Source organism: Myotis daubentonii, chromosome 10 (assembly GCF_963259705.1).
Source record: "Myotis daubentonii chromosome 10, mMyoDau2.1, whole genome shotgun sequence".
In the NCBI taxonomy this organism is placed as follows: Eukaryota; Metazoa; Chordata; class Mammalia; order Chiroptera; family Vespertilionidae; genus Myotis; species Myotis daubentonii.
This window is the reverse complement of record NC_081849.1, coordinates 44,798,335-44,814,776: the sequence shown is the minus strand read 5'-3', so window position 1 is coordinate 44,814,776 and position 16,442 is coordinate 44,798,335. Positions and strand designations below refer to the sequence as shown.

Below are 16,442 nucleotides of genomic sequence, written 5' to 3'. Positions count from 1 at the left end.
AGAATCAAATTTTAGGAAAAACCACTTTGTTCTAGGAGTACACAATTTAGGGCAAAAATACCTTGAGTTTCTTGCAATCTAAGGTTTGAGGAAAGTATGTGTAAAAATAAGTAGTGAGTATATGATACAGCATGATACAGTATGATAAAATCTCATATGTGATCACTATTATAGTAGCAGTATGTAGGAAAGACTCTAAGAGCACAAATGGAAGAGTAATCTCTAAATGATTCCTGAATTCAGAAAAAAAAACCTAAACTTTGAAAATAGTTCCAAATCTCACATATTTTGAACTATAAAATCAAGAATACTGAGACCATTATAAAACTAAAGAACACATTAGCTTTTTTAAATAACCAGAAAATACATTGTCAGAAGGCATTATATTTTTTCTGCAAAATCTTTTATTGTGCACCTTTTATATGACACGTTTGTCAGGTGCTAGGGATATGATAGGGTGCACATAAGACATGATTTCTCAATGACTCCATAAGAGCATTTCTCAATGGTTCCACATAATATAAACAAATTGGTTATTTTTTCAGTGACTTCCTGTAAAGCAATTAATTATATGAATTTCTATATGACCTATTTTAAGTTTGTCTCCCCTTCCTTTACCCCCAGATTAAATTTTTTGCATTACTTAAAATGGTGAAGTTTGTTTGAAAAACTAAATGAAATTAATATCTTTACTATTTCAGTAATACTTATGCAAAATTACTTCAACATCTTATGAAATGCTATGGATTTAATGGAGAAATATATTGTTATTTTAGTTTCATTTTTACTTATTTGATTTTCAATCTCTTCGGGAGAAAAAACACACAATCTCAGTATGCACCTCAAATTTGTCATATGCAGATAATTTCTCATCATTTGTTTCATATCAGAATCAAATTTCAGGAAAGACAATTTCTACTTTTACATCTTATAATATAGATTGACATACAGAATGGCATTTTCCACTTTTAACTCAACTTGAAGTTACATTCATTTATATTTACTGACAGAAAGAGTATATTTTAGATGACAAGTAATTCTTCTCGATAAGAAAGAACATATAGTTTACTAACATTTTTAAAAAGACAAGCATCCACTAATAGTAAATATTTAGTGACAAAATGAGTGGAGATAAGAGTAAATGCTTTTCAGGTGAGAGAGAGCAAGCTAGATGGAGGGAGAGGAGGGGAGAAGAGGGAGAGAGAGGGAGGGGGAAGAAGGAAGGAAAGAAGGAAGGAAGGAAGGAAGGAAGGAAGGAAGGAAGGAAGGAAGGAAGGAAGGAAGGAAGGAAGGAAGGAAGGAACGAAGGAAGGAAGGAAGGAAGGAAGGAAGGAAGGAAGGAAGGAAGGAAGGAAGGAAGGGAGGGAGGGAGGGAGGGAGGGAGGGAGGGAGGGAGGGAGGGAGGGAGGGAGGGAGGGAGGAGAGGGCAAACACTTAGTGAGAAGTAAGTAAGCCTTTGTCTGAGGCTTGAATGAACGTGAGGAGAGGTTTGGGAGGGCAGAGGAGCCTATTTAAGAGAACAGAGAATGAGCAGAAACAGGACGGAAAAAATGAACAACAAATGTTTATTGGATCAGATAGAATCCCTTTAGCAGGGCAAATTTTATTTGGGAACAATGTTTTCTAAAGTTAGTGAATAGAAGTACACTTCATAAATACAATTACATACTAATAGATGTAAAATATGGCAGGTTATATTTTCCGAAACTGGCTACTACAGATAACCCATCCCACATATTCTTCCTCCAGTGTGACCTTAACATTCCTCCATCGCATGGTGGCTTCTACATCCACCATGACCTTTGTGATTGTCCTAACCAATAGAGAATAACAGAAGTGATCCATGTGACCTTCAGGACTAAGTCATAAAAACACCATCTACTTTGCCTAGATCACTTGAATGCTACCTCTTGGAACCTAAACAATATACTATCAGCAACCCCAGCAGTTTTCCTGATGATATCCCTGGGCTGAGGTCCCAGCCAACAGCCAGTAACACCTCTACACATGCAAATGAGTGAATCTTCAGGGGATTCCAGACTCCAGCCCTCCAGTCTGCCTGGATTTCAAACCAGACCAACTGACAGTGCATGAAGTAGTCAAGTAGAGAAGCTATTCCCACTGAGCCCTGTCCAAATTGCAGATTTGGGAACATTAGTAATTGTTGATGATGTAAGCCTCTAAATTTTGGGTGGATGATTATCAGCAGTCTTGGCCAATAATGTATATGTAACAGGAATAATATTATATATAACATCTAATTATATATAATTTTTATTATATATAATAATTATATGGGTAATTTAATATCATTTATTCACTCATATATGAAATTAATATTTACTAAATGTTTGCTGGTAAATATTTACTGAGGGCCAAGCACTGTACTAGTCCCGGAGTATATAAGCAACAGTAAGATTTGTATCCTCCACACTGCCTAGCATAGATCTTTTATTGGTCTATAATACATTTTGGTGTGAAAAGGATCAATAAAAAATTAATTCATTGATCCAAAGGGAAAAAAAAGTAAAAATCTGAGTCATTTTTGAAGAAGTTATAGATACTAAGCAATAACATTACTGATTTCATATACTGTTATTTCACACTTAAAAAAATTAATGAGGTGTCAACTGTGAAAATAACTAGAAAATAAAAAGTGACTGTAAACAAATTAAGCTACTTGTATAATTATTTCTTTATTTTAGTGAGCACACCAGAATGAGTTTATTCAAATGAAAGTTACCCTTCCTAGTAGTCACTTTAGGCGGGTTTATACTTATTCCAGTCATCATTGCTGAAAACGTGCTGTGACTCTTTTATGGCAGATAAAGAGGTGTATAAATCAAAAGGAGCATAAATATTTTAGTAACCTCTAGCTTTTTGATCACCCCACTTGATTTGTGACTTGATATTCGATCTTTGTTCATAGATAGGTTTGTTTTGAAATATTGCTCTCACTCTCAAAGGAAGATCTGCTGTCACTGAACATATTGACAGAGTGTGATATTGCCTCTATGGGGAAACACAAATATGTTTCCGTGAGCCACATAGTTGCATTATTGAGATTCCTATGTAGCTCACTAATATTATGTCTTTAAAGGGAACATCACTCATTTGAGTGTGTATGTTTGAATATATGTGATAAATTGCAGAAATAAATACTATTTAATTTGATCGTGTCCAAAAATGTGACTCACTAAACCTTAGAAAGACTCACAAGGTAATTCTCAACCCAATGAGAGTTGTAGTTTCCTTACAATAAAACTTTACATAAAAGCAGAGTACAGCCCGGCTGGCAATGCTCGGTGGTTGAGTGTTGATCTATGAATCAGGAGATCAGGGTTTGATTCTGGTCAGAGCACATGCCCAGGTTGTAGGCTCCATCACCCAGTGGAGGGCATGCAGGAGACAGCCAATCAATGATTCTCATCATTAATGTTTCTATCTCTCTCTCCCTTTCCTTTCCGTTCTGAAATCAATATATGCATATATATTGACATATATATATTTCTATCTCTCTCTCTCCTTCCTTCTTCCTCTCTGAAATCAATAATATATCTATATAATAAAAGCCTAAGCGACCATTACAGTGGAATGACCAGAACGGCTGGTCGCTATGATGTGCGCTGACCACCAGGGGGAAGACGCTCAATGCAGGAGCTCCCCCCTGGTAATCAGTGTGCTCCCACAGGGGGAGCGCTGCTCAGCCAGAAGCTGGGCTCATGGCTGCCAAGCGCAGTGGCAGTGGCGGGAGCCTCTCCCGCCTCCATGGTAGCACTAAGGAGCAGCAAGGAGCAGCGAGCAGGTGGGCGGTAAGGAGTGAGGGCTCCCGGACTGTGAGAGGGCACAGGCCAGGCTGAGGAACCCCCCCCCCCCTCCCGGAGTGCACTAATTTCGTTCACCAGGCCTCTAGTTTCTAATACCTGCCCTTGTTTCCATGCCCACCTTACTCCACCTTACTCCCTCACTCCAATCTCCTCTTTGTTACAGCCAAAGGTGATCCTGAGTGGGGGGGTGAATGGATTGAGAAAAGACAGACAAGAAAATGAAAGTTAGGTCTCAGTGGGATGCTGCTCCCTGATGAGGAGACAGCGCCAGCGCCCACAAGCCGTGTCTTTATTTTATAGCAGATGCCACGAGGCAAAGTAGGGGCATGATCACGTTGTTTACAGCATTCTCATGAGTTCCAACCCTACACAACTACATGCACCTGAACTCTAGCACAAGGCACGTGGGGCTACGTGTTCAGACCATAGGTTCAAGCTCACAACCATAGCTGTTGGCTATAATTGTGCTGGGAGGGCCCTGCCGTCCAGCTGGGCATTAGTCCGAAGCTTGAACCTGGCCAAAACACTGTAGCTGTGCCCCACACCTCTTCCTCCCCTCTCTCTTTCTAGTCCATATACTATCAAAGGTAAAGGCAGTAAAGCATAAGGTATAAGAGAGCCACCTCTGGTATCTAATTGCTCCACCGAAACCTGGCTCTGTAACTTTTTTTAGAGCTGTAATGTTTTGTGTTGTGTGTGTGTGTGTGTGTGTGTGTGTGTGTGTGTTTTCATCTTTCTGCCCCTGGGTTTCCTCATCTGCAAATGGATGTGATAACAAATGTCTACATTATTGGCTTTGAGCTTTGCATGAAACAATGCTGTAAAGATCCTAGCATACAGTAAGCACTCGGTAAATTTTAGTTCTCTGATCAGACTTCTTCAGTGGCTTTTATTTCAACTCCATGATAAAAAGCAAAATTCATCACAATCTGTAAAGTCTTAATTCTCTGATCTTTGCTTACTTAGCCTCATCTTGTGCCCACCCTTCTCTTTACTCACACTTTCTTCTCTAACAGCTTCCCAATATTTCCATGCTTTTTGCCTTTAACTTCCTTCCTTATTTCTCTTAGAAAAAAATTGCATATCCATCAAATTACACTTCCTCTGTGAATCTTGATAAACTCAAGAAGCCCTTTTCTTCCCTCATTGTGTGTGACATTCAAGCAATTCCCCTGTCATATTGCTGTTGTTTATCGTCACACTCATTTCCCTGCCAGCAACTTATAAGCAATTGCTATGGGATTTTTAAATTTATTTATAACTTTAGGGCTTTATTTTATTTTATTTTTTTAAAAAGAGAGTTGTTTAAAATATCTGTAAGAATTTCTCTATAGGGTACTTTTACTGAAATAGTTGTGAAATATCAATACTTTAAAATGTTCCTATGTGATTAATCAGGTTTGGGCCATTGTCCATGAAGTTTTTTAAAATAGCAAGTCAAAATACAGTGGCTGCATCTTATCTGAAATCTTCCATTTTATTCACAAAATAATTTCTTCCATCCTAATTTGGAAGGATACCAAGAATACCTTCTGGAAGTGACTCAGCTGAACTTTTGTATTTATATATTGCTATTCACTGAGCCAAGTATAAGAGCTCATTTCCAATTCATTGGATTAAAAATACTCTTTCCTTTTGGAGCATATGAGCAAACTACTAATAAGGAATACAACCTTTATTCCACATTTTAAAGATGCTTTCTTTATGTTCTTTGTTTCCTTGTTTCATTAGCCACACTTATCTGTTCTTTGAGATATGTGCATGGTAAGACTAGTAGTTATCTATTATCTATATTTACTTAGGTTATTATAATATGATTCTATTTTAATTATATAGTTCACATTTCTGATCTGTTTTTAAAATACAAAGACACTATTTTTAAAGGCACTATATAAAAATAGAGCATTAAATATAAAGCCTTGATTTATGGAGAAAGAAATGGATGTCTTAGTATTGAATATATTTCCATTTGACCAAAATTCATTCTAGAGTAATGACCTCCTCAGGGATCTCTCACTCAAGTCTCCTTCCTCCTCGTTCTCTTTCCAGTTGATGCTATACTTTGCCTTTTGAAAACAAAGATAGACTATTCTACAACCAGGTTAATTTTACTGTAAATAAAAACTACATACCTTGTAATATTTAATTATTTGATTCTTTACTTTCTATCCTATACTGTGATAATTCCTCAGCATATACTGTGTTCCAGCCAAAATCAAAATGAAAATAATGGACAAAGACATTGAAATGAGATGACTGACCTTTGTTATGTACTTGCTCTATCACTAACTCATTCTGTGCCCTTGAATAACTAATTGGCTACTTTTGGGAACTCTGCTCATCTACATCCTCAAATTTATGAACATCATAAAGAAGTCCAGGAAGCCTTGAACTGTTATCTAAAAGCGTGTCTGAAATCATAGACTACGCTGCCTTACCATAAGGCAGGCAGAGGATAGGATTAATGTGTTTCTATCAAAAATATTAAGCCTAGTGTCTAAATGAATGACTAAACCACCCTATCAGACACTACTTGTGGGCAATGACAACATTTTCCTTTTAAAAAAAACATCCTGGTTGCATCTATTGTAGCACAAAGATGGATGGGAAACTGAAAAGTCCTATATGATTAGGACTTCTAAAGAGCAAGTTTGGCCTGGTTGGTGTCAACTCATGAACCAGGAGGTCATAGTTTGATGTCTGGTCAGGGCACATGCCTGGGTTACGGGCTGGATCCCCAGTAGAGGGTGTGCAGAAGGCAGCTGATCAATGATTCTCTCTCATTATTGATATTTATATCCCTCCCCTTCTCCCTTCCTCTCTCTGAAATCAATAAAAACTTATTTAAATATATATAAGAGCAAGTTCGGTAGCACCATTAAGTCAGAAGAAACAGTGAAGACCAGGGCATTTTTCTTTAAGTCTGATGGAAAGCCACTGAAGATTTTAAACAGGGCATAGTCAAATTGGTTTGGCTGCTGAGTGAGAATAAATTGATAGGAGACATGTTAACGCAGACAGACCCCTTAGTAAATTGTTACAAATCTTCTGGCAAGAGATGGTTTTAGCTTGAATGAGATTAATGATTGTGGAAATGGATCTAAGGAGGCCAATTAGAGAGATAATCAGGAGGTAAATAAGCCTAGGTTTTGAGGAAGAGAATGATATCAAATATGTTAGGTTTCTAGTTTTTCCAACATATACAAGCAGTATGAAGTTTGTAGGGGAAGATTGTACTTTTTAATTACTGGCATATTATAGCTACATCAGGTGGGCACAGTTTTTATTTGGTATTCCCATTAGCATTCACTTTGGATGAGGTATAGAGCACACACATTATATTAAATATCATAGTTTGCTGAAATGGCTAAGTAATAAGATGTATTTTCTGATATAACAACTTCTAGGAAAGAAAAGTGAATAAAAACCATTTGATGAGATAAAACATATTAAGCTGAAGAAGAAATTATCTGAAAGATTACCTTGAGTCCACTATTCATCAGAGCTCCCCTTAATCTTATGTCTGCATTCAATGGAGCCAAAAATAAAATCAGCAACACTTTATTTCACTTAATTCCTTCTCTTAGTCAAATGAAAGTTATTCAAAACATTAATTCAATGATTATCTATTGCCTCCTTTATGTTAGTGGACACGTAAACCACAAACACATAAAAGGACCCATATCGCCCCCACCAATTCATGTGCATATCATTTATTCCATTCGCAATAAAAATTTAGATGCAAACGTGACATTTGGCATTATATTGAAGTGGCTTACTCTGGTTTCTCTCAGTGGGTTGTGGGACAACATGACACACACTGAATCTTTTTCTGTCTCTGCATTTAGCCATCCAGCAAATATGAACTTTGTTAGGCATGGAGGCTCGGGGCTGCAATGCAATCATGAGAAAATGAACACGACTTCTACCATAGAGAGTATGCAATCTCTGTCTTTCTCTATCACAAACACATAAACGAAAATTAAACAATTAAAATAAGTGTCATTATCATGGATATGTAAGTGTCAATGGTTTCCTATCTTGACCTACTTTAGAGGATTGGAGGCTGTCTCTGGCGGATACAAGATACAAGGATTTCTGAAAGTTAAATAGAAGTGAGCCAAATGAAAGGCAAGGAGTAGGAGGGAAGTGTTCCCGGCTATATACATATGTATACTCTAGCAGAGGGATATTCTGAAACCAAAAGGCAAGAGAGTCATACCACGCTGGAAGAACAGAAAGAATTTCAACCAGGCAGCATTAGAAATACAAAGGGTAATTGTAAGAGGTGAAAGGGATAGTTAAGCATGGGACCAGCTGATGCGGACACTTAAGACCACATAAGTACCATGACTTCATCTCCAGTCAAATGGGACACAGTTGTGTTTTAATCAGAGAAATGTCATAGCTAGATATGCATGATGAAGAACCACTCTGAACTGGGGAGAAGAGATTGGAAGAGAACTGGGAAGCTAGATGAGATAGATAGGAGGCTATTACAGTAATCAGGGAAAGAGATGATAGGAAGTCTGTACAAAAATGATGATAAGAATAGAAAAAGGGGCACAAAAAATCAAGAAATAGGTCAGATATCTTGGTATCTGATTGAAAGCAGAGAATGTAAAGAAGAGGAAGGAGTCAAGGATGAAACATGTGACAGGTCGTGGTGCCATTTCCCTAGACAGGTAATCCTGGAAGACAGCTGGGAAGGGAGATGAAGTTTTCTGTTCCCAGCATGCTGAGTTTGAGGTGTTTGAGAGACATCAATATTAAATATCCTGTAGAGAGTTTGTTGTATTTCCCTGAGTCTCAGGAGATAAAGTCTGCATGGAGATGGAAATTTGGAAATCGGCATATAGACGATGACTAGGATTTCAGGAGGAGTGCTATCACCCATCACAGGAACATAAGGGAACAGAGAAGACAGTACTTCAAAACCCCGAGAAGGCCAAGGGCAGAACGGGGACCTTCAAAGAATTCTAAGACTTTTTTTTAATTTAAATTGCCCAGAAGCAGAGAAAGAGACACAGATGAGGACAGTGACATGGAAGCCAAAGGGAAAGAGCTTTTCATAAGGAGAGTACTCAGCAGTATCGGTAGCTGTCTCAAAGTCAAGTAAGAAAAGACTAAAAAGTAGACTTAATGACAAGGGGATCATTCGTGACTTGGAAGAGTGACTTATGTAGTGTAGTGGAGGCAGAAGCAGGATGCAGTAGGTTAAGGAGTGAGAGTTGGGTGAGAAAATAGAACAAGTATAAGCAATATTTCAGAAAGTTTGGCTATGTAGTTGCTAGTGAATCTACAGTCAATTGGGGAATGTAAAGGACCCAATTAAAATTCTGAAATGTTTACAGAAAGGAAGACCAACAGTGTCTTTTGGTTCCAAGGAAGGAATCTGTCCTTTCATGTGAGATTAACTATCCAATCAAAACTTGAGGGGAAAGGTGTTCTACCGAGTTTCAAATGGCAAAGATATGGGTTTATACACTGAAAGTCCTCAAATGACTGTGTGTAAGTTCTGGGAAAGAATGGTCAATAAACTTTTGTTTAAATAAATGATTACGCTCATCTCTAGAAGAAAACTAGCTGTGCAGAAAATGACTTTAGAATATTTGTAAGCTCTGATGTTACAGCCCAAACTTTGGATTATTCCACTGGGATTTTCATGGTCAAGCTTTTATAGTTGATTGCATATTATGCTATGTGCTTTATCTCCTTTATGGACCAACCACATTGCATTTGTAAATTCTGCTCTGAAATCTGGCCCTTATCCAGATTGCATCTTTCTTTGCCCGGTCAGGGCATGCTAGGAAACTGCAAATTACAATCAAGTCTCAATTTTCCAAACTAATGATTTTAAAGGGCAATAATGCATAATCCAAAATGATGGTGAATTCATGAACCATTTATCTTTGCAATGTATATTCATTAAACTTGACTATAAGTACTTCTTATATGACATTCTTAACAAAATGATAAAGCATTTCAACTGAAATGATTCAAGGGGACTTGCAAGGCTTTCCAATTTCTCTATTTTTGCCTCCCACTATATTCTATTGCTATATCGCCTTTCATGTTTACATGACTCATTAAAATAAACTAACATATTGTACTTTTTAGGATGGAAAAGATAATCAAATTTCATCTACTCCTGACAACATTTCCATATTATTGCCACCCTTCTCTATAGCTATGGTTCTCTGTCTCTGTCTCTCTGAAAAGTTTCATTCACAAAAGAGGATAGTATAATAAGCCCATGTATACTAGTACATCACCCACCTTCAACAATGATCAGAAACTATTTTCACAATTGACTCCTTATTAAGAAACATGCCCATCATCTCTCTGAGATATTATGGATTCAGAAAGCCCACAGATACTAGAGCCAGGAGGAGCATTAGATGTTATCTGTTCCAGCCTAGTCGTTCAGTGAGGAAAATGATGCAAGCAGAGACTTAACAAAGCACAGCTTTGATTGATAGTGAGGCAAGAGTTAGACATCGCCCACCTCTTCCTTATTCCCTCTGGTGAAATGAAGACTACATTGCTACTGCCTTATTCTTGATACAGAATATTTCCCAAAATTCACATGAGGGCCACTCGTGCACTTCTGTTGCAAAAGATGTCTACTCAGGGTGTCGTGCCATGGCAGGGAAGCTGGAAACGCACAGCTTGCAGTCAGACACAATCTGCTGACAGAGCATCCGTTATTGTCTCTGGCACTACCTGGTTCTTCTTGCCAATATTAACCAAACGATAGTGGAATAAGCACAAGTAATTAGTTTACAAATAATAAAAGACGATGTTTCCCCCTTTGTATTATATAGAAGACACACCAAAATATCTCTAGTAAAGATGACTCCCAGTTGATTAACAGGAATAAAATGCTTGCATAAATAGAATTAAATGTGCACATTTGGAATATAATTATAGATACAGATAGAAATGTCAGTGTATATACACAACCCTCTTAACCCAAACTAGAGAAGCCGATTAGGATTCATAAAACTGCTCCCAGTCAAGGGGGAGAATCAGGGACTTAACTACCAAAGCTGAACAGTGCAGTACAAGAAAGGCTTTGTGTAAATAACGCCAATCATTTCTCCACCAATGATGTCCTCCCCACCTCCACTCTGACTCCCATCTGGGCACCTGCCCATGTACTTTTCACAGAATATCTCTTCCCATAGTTTCGTGTAGGGACGACAGACTGTCATTCTCTCTGCAATTCAATCTCTCCCCCTCACCCCCCAACCATGGGTGTGTGTGCGTGTGTGTCACACACACACATAGCACACAGGCTGGACTAGTCATTATCCACCAGGAGCAGAGATAGACCATTTGTGAGGCAGCAAATGCTGAAGCTGAACAGAGATGAGCTATCTGGGAATCCAGATACAATCACCTCAGCTCCCGATTATTCCATTTCCCAGTCTTGACTGAGTCCTGGTAGCAATTTTTCCCTCCTGAATCCTTCCAACAGTCAATTCTTCTCTTTTGCTTAAGTCAAAGTGTATTTTTTTTCCCTCTTGAAGCAAACGATTCCTTAGCAGTGTGACAAACATTTTTCAAAGCAACCTATCAGAGCTCTAGTTTCACATTGGAAGACTCATGTTCAAATCTCACATCGTCTGCTGCCTGACCGTGATCTTGAAAAAGTTATTTAACTTCTATGGGCCCCAGTTTTATCAGCTATAAATTGAATGAGCACCCAAATAGTAAATGAGATAAATCATATGTGAAAATAACCAGCAACTCAATAAATTCATGTTGACTTTGTCAGAGTGGAGCCTATTCTCTGCAAGTCTGCAATTTCCATAATGCAGTTATGACAACAAGCTTTGTGACAAGAATATAAAGCGGTCTGACTTCTGACCGGCAGCCTAGGGAGACCCAGGGATGTCAGATCAATTAGTCAAGCTGCTGATTCGCAATGCGTTGGCAGCAAGGAGCCCGTAGTCTAGAGACGGTCTACAAAATCTCCTAGCAGGTAAAGCACAGAGTCAGTCCTTCAGGACTTTTGCTTCTGGTCTTAATCTCCTCTGGAAGAATCTGAGCTACCCTTTGATAAATGCTTAAATGCCCATTCACGGAACTCTGCTCAGTTAATTCAGATTTATTGACTTGTGTTGGGAATATACTACTTATATTCTTCAGTAATAATGTGAACAATAGAAAATCACACCACCATTTAATTAAATGGCTTATTATACTTATGAAGATTTTTTTTATTATTTCAAAAAGCTCAAATTCTAATAAGATGGGAATGGACTTACGTTGGTTTTCTGATTTTTGCTTCCAATATATGCTTCTAACAAGAAATCAGTTGCTTAATTGTATGTCCCTCAAGGAATAAGGTATACACAACACTGTGCCTTGTCACCTACTATACATAAATTGATCTTTAATATTTATACTTATGTACAGAATTAGTATATGAAAAAAATAAGAAAGTATGTGATGGTAAGGGAAGCAAAATATACATTTTTATTTCCCCTTATGAAGAAAGATAATTTGGGGTTTTCACCTTGAAAAGTATAATGTTATTTGTGATTTATGTGAAATAAAAACTGTGAAATATTTGCTTCACTTTGAATTGTCATGAATTATTGGTGTCACTGAATTCTTGGAAAGTGCCTTTATAGTTTTGTACAGTTGCCAATAATAAGAGTTCTTACCATGAATTTCTTACTAAACTCTGAACATCAGTTCATTATAACTGTACATTGACTGCTGTATATATGAATATGTTGCCAAAGTTTATTTTAATTTTGCCTTATGTGTAGGTGCCCACATTTCATGTTTACTTTAGCTTAATATTTTCATTTTGAACCACTCCAATCAAGTAAGATTGAATAAATGAATAAAAGAATGAGCAAGGGGACAGTTTTATTGAGTGCCTACGAACCTGCAGACCCTGCAGCACCCAGGTGCTGGCATTTACCTGAATGAAAATAAAAAACAAAAACAAAGAAAGGTAAATAGATATGTGAAATAACAATTAAAATGCTATTATATTTCAACCAAGGAATACGAACATTGTCACAGCAGCATAGAGCTAGAATAGTCAATTTTCATTACAATGGTTTCACACCTGAGTTTTGGAATCTGAAGGTCCTGGATCCAAGCCCTTGCACTCTGCCAGGCAGTTACTCATAAAATGTGGACCCTCACCTCACCTGCAAAATGGAAGATAACGCTGCCTACATCTTAAGAAAATTGTTTTAAGAATGAAATAATCAATGTGTGAAACGTTTGTTTTGGCACAGTCTGTCTGACATAGAATGAGGGCTTCCTGCCTGTTATCTGAGTGTGAACGGCGCATTAGGGAGGTGTCTGGAGCACCAGGGAAGTATGGAGGATGCCCACAGGCGTTCCAGTGGGAAAAGGAGAGGACAGAGCATGAGCAAGTCAAAACCTTCCTCAGCCTCTAGCGTCTGAGTTTCAAATCAAGGTGAGTTGATATTGGTTCAATAATTTCATAATGTCAATGTGTACAACAAACCAATGGGCTGCTTGTTGAAAATGTACGCTCCCCCCAAAAATAAAATTAAATAAATAAATAAAATGTATACCCCAGGCCCCACCCCAGGCATTCTGTCTCTATTAAGTCTAGTGTTGGGGTCTCAAATCTGCAGTGTGACCTCATTTAGACAATAACTGATGAAGATGAGCTCTAAAGGCCATCCTAGCTTGGTTTTACTATAAGTAGCTACGATGTCATATTGGACATGTAATTTAGCAATCTTCTTTTCCATCTTTTTATTCCAGAATCATGAGAACCTGACACATATACTCAGAAAGTGCTTACTATTGATTGCATTGAGATCAGCCAATTTGATGGTCTTTCTCTAGAATATTCACAAATTTTTAAGCCCAATTCTTGAAAAAAGGAACTATAACCAGAAAGATCAGCAAACGTGTAGATGCCTGCAGAGCAGCAAGGAGATGGGTTCAGAGGCAGCAGTCACGGCAGCAGGCCATCAGGGGAAGGCTTCAGGGTCCAGGCAACACCAGTTCCCCTGTGCTCCTCCAGCCCGAGGGGCTGCAGTGACTTCCTGCAGTTACTAATCTCTGGCCTATGGCACCTTCCTCTTTTCTCTCCCTCGGGCTTTTCAACACATTTGTTAAAAAAATGTAAAATAAAACAAAAAAGCTCTTGCATTGTACTCCCACTGAAGAGCTGAGGATGGTTTCTGTTATCATGACTAGATACTGATACAAACACTTTTTGCAACATGAAGTGGCAACTGGTAGACATCAATTGAATACTTTCTACTATAGTATATATGCTAAGAGCAGAATGTATGTGTACAAAAGTTTGTATCTACACATGGACCTTAAATTCGCTCATAATGTGGACATATGTAAAATATCCACAACTCTTAGTCAATAGTATTTCCTCCTTTCAAAGATGTAACTGTTATAGTTTGTTGTTGTTTTTTTTTAATTGGGGAGAGAAAATGATAGAGGGAAAAATTACTGATTGGTTCATTAAAATTTCCCAAGGCAGAGAAAGATATTTAAATATAGTGATCAGATTGCATGCTTATCAGCAAAGAGACAGTAGTCTTACATTAAGTAACTATCTCTATAGAAAAGAGGAAAATCCCTTCTACAGCCAGCAACATTATAAAAACACTCAACTCAATTTGATTTGACAAAAACAAGAAAAATAGAAAAGCCACTTTAAATGTATCATTGTCTTGGATTAAAGCTGTATCGGGAGAGTAGGGCATACTGAGGTACTGAGCATTTTCATTATAAAAGTTGTAAAAATGCACGGCTGCTATTTGCAATGGTGTATTAAACAGGAAGCTGACTGGCCTCCATGCCTGTACTCCCCTTCCCAAGAAAACACAGCTACAGTGTAAGAGCAATTTTATAGGGCCATTTGAAAGAGCAACAGTTTCAACAATTTGATATGAAAGTGCTGAGTTTCCAGTCAGTGCTCAGAACATTTTCTTTAATCCTTACCCAAGGGCATGCTTAGAGAGAGGAATAGCGAGAGAGAGGGAGAGAGAGAGAGAAAGAGAGAAACATCAATGTGAGAGAGAAACATTGGTTGGTTGCCTTCCTTAAACTCTCCAACTGGGAATAGAACTGGCAACCTTTCAGTGCACAGGATGACACTGAACCAACTGAGCCACACCAGCCAGGCGTCAGAACATTTTAAAAGGTCAAGGAAACTGTTTTTGACCGAACGAGCCAACTGCAGCAGCGATAACCATCAGCTGCCTTTCACTGTGCACTTACTGTGTGCCAGACACTAAGTGCTTAGCATTCATTAGCTCATTCACTTCTTACCATGGCCCTATAAGGCAAGTCATGTCACCAGGGAACAAGCTAAGGCTCCCAGTGGTGAAGCAGTCACAGAACTAGTCAGTGCTGCAGTGGGAGGTCGCACCAGGTCAGGTCAGTCCAACTCTAAACTCAATATGCTTCACCACATCTCTCTGCTGAAGATATGAAAGGAGATTCTCCATGCTGCCACCTGAAAATTGTAGGGGCATGAGGGGTAACTGCATAAAACAAGGCAAAACACATACATCAATAATACTGCGAAACCCTCCAAACATCATGTTTTAATTTAAAAGGTTAAATAAATATAAAAACATGCAACCTTTGTCACCAAGCCATACTGAAAAGAACTCGTATGTCAGTAGCCATACGTGCATATTTCAACAATAAAGATTTAAAAGAATAATAATAATTTTGACTTCCCAATTGAAATAGTCTTCTGTTTCCAATTCTAGAAATCTTAAGCTTCTCCCAGACCAGCCTTCTATACCCAGATTTTTGCCTCACACACTGGTTAGTTCCAATTGACTCTATTTCAAATCAACCCCCCCTCCTCCTTGAGAACTCAGTTTAGGGGAAACTTTTTTGAGCCTCCTTGAGCTTATCATTATGGTGTTTCTGAGGTTCCTAAGTGATCGTTACCAGATTCTCCCAGGGACATCATATGGAATTCTTGAACTCATACTATGTAGCATATGGATCCTGGAAGATAAGCATTGAATTTTAATGAAAATATAAGGTTCATTCTTTAAATATATTTAAATTCAATTAAACTAGGATTGATTGATATATGCATTATTTGGGTTTTATCTATAATCTTCTTGGCAAAACTCCTGTTTCCCTAGTAAAGCAAACATATGTATTTTATCATCATGCATGTGTGTGAAATTACAACTTTTGTAATAAAATTTACATATCATTTGTACATAAATTTTGTTTTATTAGAAGTCCAAGCTAGAGGTTTCTTTCCTTAAATAATTTATTATTTTCCACTAAATACATAATTCACATCTCTCAAATAATGAAAACTCAACAGAGCCATTTCTAACCATTTGTGAGAGATTTGTAAATCTACATTATGGTCGGATTTTTGAATTTCAACAAGTAGTGTTAAGGAATAGATAATGAAATACTTCACAGATGTTACCCTGGATATAAACCATGTGTTTTATTAGCATAATCTATTCATTCTTACCTAATCAGTATTCTTTTGTTCATTTGTTTCAAATTATTAGTAAGTTAGCTTTGGTCAGTCAAAGTAAAGTAGCAAAGTGAAGTCTAATTATCATCCCATGTCAAAAAAAAAAAGAGGGC

General features: G+C 37.7%; 1 protein-coding gene across 1 annotated transcript in view; it reads right to left on the bottom strand.

Annotated features, from left to right (window-relative positions):
• The window catches only part of ZNF804B (zinc finger protein 804B), a 396,079-nt gene that overhangs the window by 367,200 nt on the left and 12,437 nt on the right, over positions 1-16,442 (bottom strand). The gene's annotated exons all lie outside the window — the stretch shown is intronic.